This window comes from Neopelma chrysocephalum, unplaced genomic scaffold (assembly GCF_003984885.1).
Source record: "Neopelma chrysocephalum unplaced genomic scaffold, ASM398488v2 Primary Assembly neopelma1_135, whole genome shotgun sequence".
In the NCBI taxonomy this organism is placed as follows: Eukaryota; Metazoa; Chordata; class Aves; order Passeriformes; family Pipridae; genus Neopelma; species Neopelma chrysocephalum.
The window spans coordinates 1,465,172-1,474,413 of record NW_020897797.1 but is presented as its reverse complement, the minus strand read 5'-3'; positions in this window follow the sequence as shown (position 1 = coordinate 1,474,413).

Here is a 9,242-nt window from a genome sequence, read left to right as displayed (position 1 = left end):
GGGGGGGTTTGAGCGGGGCGAGGTGTGGGGGCATGAATGGACCGGCGTGGGAAGGGGGCGTGGTCAAGGGGTCACGTGAGGGCGAGCGGCTGTGCCGGGGAGTGGGAGTGGGATCAGGGACGGGGACGGGGACGGCGACGGCGACGGGGACGGGGACGGGGACGGGGATGGGGATGGGGACCGGGATGGGGATGGGGACCGGGACCGGGAATGGGGACGGGGATGGGGACCGGGACGGGGACCGGGACGGAGATGGGGACCGGGGATGGGGACCGGGATCAGGATGGGGACGGGGAATGAGGACGGGGACGGTGATGGGAATGGGGATCAGGGCTGGGACCGGGGATGTGGATAGGGACGGGGACCGGGACCAGTGATAGGGGTGGGGCCCGGGCTCGGGTCCGTAGGTGGGATTTGGGAACGGTACCGGGATCGGTAGCGGGTCTGGGGGTGGGGACAGGGCCCGGGGACCTGGACCGGGACCGCGTCGGGGGACGGAGGCGGGGACCGGAACGGGGACCGTCGCCGAGACCGGGGACCGGCGCACTGGGACCTGGCGGTTCCTCAGGGCCGGGCCGGACTGCCAGGGGAGCGCTGCGAGGAGTGGATGCCGAGGGTGCAATGTCAGGTGTAGGCTGCCCGCCACGCCTCCTGCCGCTGTCGGTGATACCGCCGTTAATCACGGCTCTTTTTAGCGGACAGGTGCCGGTGGGGCGGAACACGACAGGCCCGGGGGGGTGAGAGGAGGGTGGGCAAGGTGGGTATCCGTGGGCAGCTGGGAGTCCTGGGGGAGATGCTGTGGCTCCCGGGAGCACACCATCGAGTTATTGTCTCACCGCGGCCAGCCCTCCAGCTTCCACCTTATTTCTCTCTAGAAATATGTTCTTTAAGCATGTAATATCAGGAAGAAATTTTCCCTGTGAGGGTGGTGAGGTTCTGGCACAGGTTGTCCAGAGAAGCTGTGGCTGCCCCATCCCTGGAAGTGTTCAAGGCCAGGTTGGACGGGGCTTGGAGCAACCTGGGATAGTGGAAGCTGTCCCTGCCCATGGTAGGGGGTTGAAATGAAATGAGCTTTAAGGTCCCTTTCAACCAAAACCATTCTAGAATTCTATGATAATATAACAAGGAGAGATGCAAATCCACACAAAATGAAGCAGGGCACAATCAGGAAAAAAAAATTCTAGTGCCCAAAGCAGAGAGTAAGTTATATATATTCCTTTAACACACTTGATTAACTCTTGTACTGCACAAAAGTCAGTAGATCTGGATCTGGATCTCCTGGTACTCTCCCAAGTAAAATTTATCACCTCATTGTAACAACGTCTTTTCTATGTTCAGAGAAGAAGAGGAAGGAGGAAACAGATAAAAGATTTGTCAAGATCAGTGTTGGTATCTACATGTACACATTTGTCTTTAAAGGCACATATTTTCAGGCAAACTATTTTGTGTTAACAGTGGCTGACATTACTGAAGGCACAGGGATTAGGAATCTAGAAACTCCTGTCTGAAGTCTCAGATACAAATAACATTTATGATAAAGGAAACTTTCAAGTGTAGGGGACACCAACAGTATTTAGGTCTCTAACATGAACTTTCAGGGCTCAGCGTTGGACTCTGCTCCAGAGTTTGTCTGTAGACTGATAGATCAGTCTGTTGGACAGACAAGGTTTTGGATTAATTTTTAGATTGCAGTGATCTCATATTCCTTATATGACCCAAAAGGTAATCACAGCTCCTTCATCTTGCTTATTCATCTCTCTGATTCTTTTTCTCTAGGCTGACGTTTCTCTAGGCTGACATCAGTGGAATGGAGGTAATGTGGATATGACTCTGATCTTCAGCTTCTGTATCTAAGGAAGGTCTTTCATTCAGGCTGATCTCCAGTTATAAAAGAAATTGTTATGGCTCAGTCTTGGCAGGCTTCAGAAAAACTCCAGCACTTCAAATGCATTCAGTTAATATGCAGAATATTGACTCACTGCTTACTCATGTGACTAGCATTTAAAAGACACTTTCTCATTTTTAAAGGATATTATAAATCATGGTTTAATCCTCACTGCCTGGTGAAGTCAGTTGGCATAATTTTCCCTTACTAACGGAAGAAATTTGTAGGAAAATGTAAGATATTTATTAGATATCATTATTGCTTTTAGATTTATTTCAAGGAAGTGCCCCTGTAATTTGTGCTGAGGTAACTATTGAAAACTCCCAAAAGTGATGGAGGAACTGACTGTAATCCCAAGTGACCGAGGAAAAAGAGGCTGCTTTAACATTAAGTTACCTATGCTCTACAGGTGGTGTAGTCCACCTGTTCTGAATGACATTTAAAGGGAGTTTGAATTTACCAATATATAGGAATAACACTTGGGCACAGCAGCTCAGCATAACTGATGATGAGGGATACTGATCTTCAAGTTAGATTTTACAGACTTCACTGACAACATCTCTCTTGGGACTGCTTAAAGGAAAAGATCCACGTTCCAGTCTAGTGAAGGAATGGGTGCATCCTTTTCTAGATATTGTTCAGCCTGGATGTCCCAGTTTGCAAATGTTTTTTTATGCATTGTCAGTTGGAGAAAAGTTGCAGGTGGAAGCACAGCAAACTTGTCTAACTGAGAACAAGGAAAGCAGAAAGTGAGTCTTTCCCTATGGGGCACCAGGAGATGCAAGGAGACAAGGACAGTAAGGAAATTGAAGAAGGGAACAAATCTCCTCAAGATCAGCCTTTTGATAAGTTGGACTTTGTACCTGTGGAGTTGTCAGTTTGATATGACACACATTTACTAGTTATTTGATTGTATTACTTCGTGGAAGTAATACACGACTGCATCATATGTGTATCCTGAAACATGTCCAGATATGAGGAACCCCTGTTTTACAGAAAGCAGATATTTTTGAACAGAAAAAAATGTTATCGTAAGTGGTCATGCTGTGACAACGAACCTGGCTTTTTGCTTGACCATGATGTGGCCATGTAGCCTAAAAATGGAGTTTGATGGACAATTGCAATGGCTTCTGCAGGTATATTACTCTATGAGTGTTCGAATAATTTGTCTTTAACTGAAAATGCTTTTATGCTTTGCTTCATAAGCTTGTGTCAAAGCCAGTCCTGTGTTTACAGCTCTCTCATTATTTAAACAGTGAATGCAGCGTGTCCCCTCAAAGGGAAACAGCTGTATTGTTCTGGTGGAACATACACATGGCCAAACTAAGAGGTGACTCCCTGGCTTGTTGAACTTGGAGGTTTCCCTTGTTATTTACATTTGTTGCAGAATTCCAGCCATAATCTCAGATGTAATTGGAAAACATTCTTTGCCACCCTGATTTTGTTTCCTTCTTTGTTGTAATGTCCTAGCCGTGGTGGTTACATGTATACTCAGAGGCTATGGTAGAAGAGAATTTAAAGTTCATTGTGTTGCCCCCAAATCTTTGATTTCATATATATGTTTTACTCAGGATTAAAGGGTATCTTTCTCATATTTTGTTAGAAGTACTATAGGAATATATTACTGAGAGAAGCTTAGTATGAGCTAAAACTTACTGTTTATAAATAATGACAAAATATGGGAAATTAGGACAAAATTTAATGACAGGGCTCCACCACCCCATAGTACATAAGCACAGAAGGAGTTGTATGAAAACTGGGGTTACGGTATCTAGAAAAAATTCCTTTGCAGTTGTTGCATGAATGAAGAGTGTGTGTGAGCCTGTATGAATCCCAGCTCCTTCATTTCGAAGGGAAGAATGCTCTTTTTTTCTGATTGATGTCAGTGGTTTGGGATTAGGCACCTAATATAGTTGGATCTCATGATTATAAGAAGAGCTTCTGTCCTATCTGCCAGATGAACAGAAACACTCTCCACGGGCTGCAGGGTAAATGTTTTTTTTATAGGCTTGAATTTGACTAACAGAAGAATCGGCAAAGCAATTGGTGGTGTCTTGGAGACAAGAAGGTCTTCTGGGGAGAAGTATCTTGTCCCTGTATCCCTAGACATACTAAACATTGACAAGAGGAACATGTTTACAAAGGTTTCCCTAATCTTATGTTTTGGATGGACAAGGCTTAGTATAGCTGCTTAGTATAGCTGGCTATTGGGGCAAAGAATCTCTTCACTACCTGAGGAAAGAATATCTGAGATATTTCAGAACCCAGCTTTTGTATAGTATTGCGAAGAATTAATTTAGGTTTTCTGGAATGACTTTATCTTTCCTTCCTTCCTTCCTTGCATCCCATGTCCCACCCAGTCTCATCCAGTTTCCTGCTTCTAGTTTATTTATAGCCAAACGTAATAGGTGGGTTTTAAAGAAGTGCCTCGGGGACCAGATAGCACAAATCCCTCTGAATTATTGAGAAGCACATTTTTTATACGTATATATTGATGTTTGGTTGCTTTTAGCAGAGGGGGTTAAAAACATCTGTATAGTGAAAAACTATGTAACCTCCCTGCAAAGTACAGTTGCAATGACAGCTAACAAAGTAGATGCACAGATGCTTTTGACTGCTTGAGTAGCTGTGCAGCCTCACACAAAACAAAGATTTTAGCAAACACAGTCTTGTGAGTCTGTTCACAAGCACCAGCTGACAGATTCCTGCAATATACTTTTAGACTTCATCTATAGTAGGAATTTTTGCTGCCTTCACAACTTTTGGCTAGCACGAAAGGAGATTTGTGCTGGGGCAACCGCCAAGGCCAAGCCTGCTGTCAGCAGTGATTTGCAAAGAGGCAGTTTACCCTGTTTTCAAGCTGGGACTCGTGCACTCTAGTAATCATAATTACAATATTTAGCTCTAATACAGTGCTTTTAAGATGGGTATCTTAAAACCTTATGAGGGACAGAGGGATATCATTAGCTCCTCAACATGTATTAATTTTTGCAACTGCTACGAACTATCATGGGGCTGAAGAAGAAGGGAAGAAGAAGGTGAACAGATCTTGTGGTGTTGCTGTGTCTCCTCCAGCCAGTCTGTCCCTGTTGTTATTCCAGCATCCAAAGGGAACAGGAGCTGAACCATGACCGTTTTCCTGCAGCAGAAGCTGAGTACCCGCTGGCCTCCTGAATACAAAAATGAAGTTTCATACTGTTTCCTTTTGAATGGAAGCAGCATGACGTGAGTGTGGAAAGAGTGGAACAGTATGTTAAGGGAAACACAACTGAAAGGAGAGAACAGCTGACTCCAAGGGCTGAGCAGATCTGCCCCCTCTGCTTGACTGTGTAGGTTTGTTTTCAGCTCTTCAACTCAGACCGTCTCGTGGGTCTCACAACGGATCTCCACAGCTCTGGGCTAGAAAATGAAACAATTGCAAGGAGGTTGTTCATTCTTCCTGAAACAAGCTACACAGGCTGTGGGAAATGAAAGCTAAGGCTGAACTTTAAAACAACCTGAAAGCACTTAGATGCAGAAATGCAGAGTGAAGCCATTCAATAGAGTCAGATTTGGAAGAGAGCCCTGAAAAAACCTGCAGTTATGACTAATCCATTTTTAACGTGTGTGGTTGTAGGTAAAATCACTTCTTCAAAAGATCATTTCTCTCCCTGTTATGGTTACAGTTCTTTACTGTCCTTTTAGATAAATGACGTGTTGCCATGTGAGTTCAGTTACAGATGAACTGCGAGGACAGAATTATTTCTGATGCTAGAGAGGCTCTGGCTGAGCTGCTTGTGAAGGGGAGAAAAGATACAAACAGGATATTCAGTGTCAAGCTGCAGCAGCACCCTGAGAGACCCACCCAGAGGCAAACGCTTGAATGCTCACTCTTTCCTTCAGCCAAGTTAGCTGAGGAAATGTGACATAGTAGTAGACTGTAGAGCTCCAATTCTGCAGGGACAAACTCATGCAGTGACATTTTAGAAATTAAATAATCTGAAATGGAAACTTCTTGTTACACTGAACAAGTCTGTGAGACACCACACAGTTTTACAGGATAGCCTTTGGGTGCATTTATTTTGTTCTCAAGTTGTTCCAGCCTTGCTTGCTGGAACACAGTTCTGTGGTACAGAGGCATTGATGTTAACATGCTGCTACAGGGAGACGTGGTGTGACACCGTGAGTTCCATAGCTGATGTGATGCCAACCCAACATTCACAGACTTTGCAGTCTCATAGTCAGTAGAGCTGTGAATAGGAGCATGAATTCAGTGCAAACAAGCAAGAGGCCGTGGAGGGGAGAAACATGGAGGCTGTTTAGGCAGGTAGAAAACAGTACAGTGAATCCAACACTGATGGTGTCAACTTAAAGACTACCTCAGCCTAACTAAGGGCAGTGTTGACAGAGCTTGTAGTAACACGCAGTATTGTGAGGGTGAAGGCTGTTTTCTGTGCTGAGTGAGTGTATCTGATATCCAGAAACAAAAGCAGTTGGCGTTTCCCTAGTATATGCTGAGATGTGGTGCAATGTGATAGAGCAACAGGGAACTCCTTGCTGGCTTTTTGCCCTATGCAGATTCCTTTTGAATTAGGTTGACCTTTAAAGCAAGACCTGCTTCTTCTGTTTCTTATTGTCTAAATTCTGCACTGGAGCCTGAGAAACAAGTCTGTGAACCTTGGAGGATTTTTTTTAAGCTCTAATTAATGAAACAAAATAGGTTGGAAGGAATCTGAGGAGAGAATCACCAAATGGAAACCATTTTACAGATCTGTTGCCTTTTATTTTTTATTTTACTCCATTCCACGGCAACACTGGCCTGAGTGGTGCTAGGCTTAAATCAGCACAAAAAGTGGTTTATATTAAAGAGGACTGGTCCACAACCCTCTCCTGCTGTTAAAAGGCACCTCTGCCTCCTGGTCAAAACAGCACCTTGTTTGCCCTCAGTGATTTGGAAACCCAAAGCTCTGTTCCTGCTGCCAGGGTTTTGTACTAGAGCACTGCAACTGCTTGGCACCAGCAGCCCCATGCAGGAGTTTGGAAGTGAGAGAGGTGAAAGTCATTATCCTGACTAAAAATCTGGAGGTATTTAGGCAGAGGGGCTGTGATGGAAGAACCTCTTCCCCTTTTTGAATTTCTTTAATATTACCATTGCTTCAGTTGCATTTTCACATGTTTTCTCCATTTCTTATTCCAGCAGATTCTGGCATTTCATGCAGATTATTAAGTGCTGATCGAAGGGCAGCTGAAACTGGAACTCAGCTCTGGGTGGGAGGCAGCAGCTCCTGGGCCAGTTAGAGGCCTCATTGTGGTGCTTCGGGACCTGCAGGTGGGACCGCAGGAGGGGTGGAAGCATGTGAATATTTTTGGTTTAAACACAAGGCTTAATTTTTCAGAAATATGAAGAGGTTCTTTGAGGTTGTGAGAGCCTAAAGCCTTGGATTTCTCCTGCCTCATCTGCCTGCTGGCACGAACAGCCCTGTTGTCCCATTTACGGTGCATTTGATCTCTCAGTGACTCATTCCAAGGCTTGCTATCTGCACCGGCAAGATGCTTCAGGGTTGAGTCGCACCCATGTATCAGCTCTGTTACTGTGCCCTGTTATCAGCTACTCCTTTCACTCCTGGGGTGCTCCCGGCCTTTGATCTGTTCCTGAACTGCAGCAACAGCTTTCCTTGTTTTTTAATGCTTCATTACACTGTACAGGGCCATCATCACTCCCCAAATGCTGCAATCTCTGCTACCTATTAGCTGCTCTCATAAGTACATCCAGGCTTTTTCTTGAAAGCATGAAGTAAACTCTCATTCCCCTCAATCCTCAAATAATCATAATGGAAATCAGTTTACTGCAAGATGGCAATTTCCATCAGACACTATATGGAGGTATAATGATATGGTTAATTATTCCCTTCCTTTTCCCTGTTGCATTTAGCTGCTGCTTTTAAAAATCTATGGAGCAGGGGCTGTTTACTCCATCCGTATAGCAGCTGGTGCTGTGGGCTCTGACTGGTCTGTAAATCCTGATGTTATTGAGCAGTTCTGAATCCTGTCCTCCAGCAGAAGTCCTCTTTTGCTGTCCAGGATAGATCTTGTTTAATTCGAGGCTAATTCTGTCAAAGTTAGAGACCCCAGTGGAAAGAAAGGTGCTCTGTGTGCAGGAGGACTGAAAGAGCTTTATGTGTTCTACAGGGTTTTTTTTTTTTTTACAGTGGCAAGTGGGCAAAAGCAGAGACACACAATAATTTAAAATGTATTTGCTTAAAACCAGCTGAATTCATAGTAATGTTGGAAGAAACCAGCAGCAGCATCTGAGCCGGTTCTGCTGGAGATGGTGCTTATCAGATGACCCAGCAAAACCTCCCTGTAGGAAGGCTTGTAGGATTTGGGTCAGAAATTCCAGCATAACAAGCACATGTCTGTCACAGCTTTCAGAGCAGTCAGTTCCTGCTGATGTGGTGCAGATCAGTGATCCAAATCGTTTTGTCCATTCTCTCAGGGGTGGGCCTTGGCTAGGCTGGGGGGTGGAGGACAGACAGACGTGTTTGCTGCACTAAGTCTTGTAATAGAGGGAAGGAGGGAAGGCTGTGGTTACCTATGTGTTTGTCTGCTCATGGGGTCCAGCCAAATGGCACAGCCCATGTCTGCAACACTGGGAATCCTGACCACAGTGTGTTGATCCTGTGTGACTTAATAGTAACAAATCACTTTCCTTACACTGGCCAGGTTGGGCTTGTTTTGTTTATGCCTTGAAACCTCTCTTCTTCCCCACACTGTGATCTGTGTCAAACTGGCAAGTTAAAAGCTCTGCCTGGTGTGTGGGCAGGAGAAGGGCCACAGCCTGGTGCAGAAAATGTGTGAGATGTGGTACAGGCTTGAGGGGACGATGAGGTGCAGACAAGAGGTGCCAGTCGTGTGCTCCGTTCGTGACTTGCCCAGCCTGTTTCACAGACTTGTAGCTACTGATCCTTGACTATGTTTCAGGCCTGGCCTACAGTCGCTAATTGTCAGTGTCCTGGGGCTTCTCCCAGGTTTTAATTGTCCCTGTTAGTATGATGGATATTGGAAATAAGGACACACTGGAGAAAGGTAGTAGTGTTATTGCTGCTGTCATTGTCATTGCTGGGGCTGCCATTAAAGCTGCTTACTGGCATTTGCCCTCCTGTGAAGTGTGTAGGTGAGCTATTTATAAATGAGCAGAGAGATCCTACATCTCTAGCTTGTGCTCAGATTTAAGGGTTAATCCCTACCAGGAGGTAAGAATCTGTCCAGGACTGCAAAGCAGGTTAGTGACAGTTGGAAATAATCCACTCCTTCTGAGCCTCAGTGTTGTCTAGATTTCTGGAGGCTGGCAGGAGTGTGGAGAAGCAGCATACTGTTT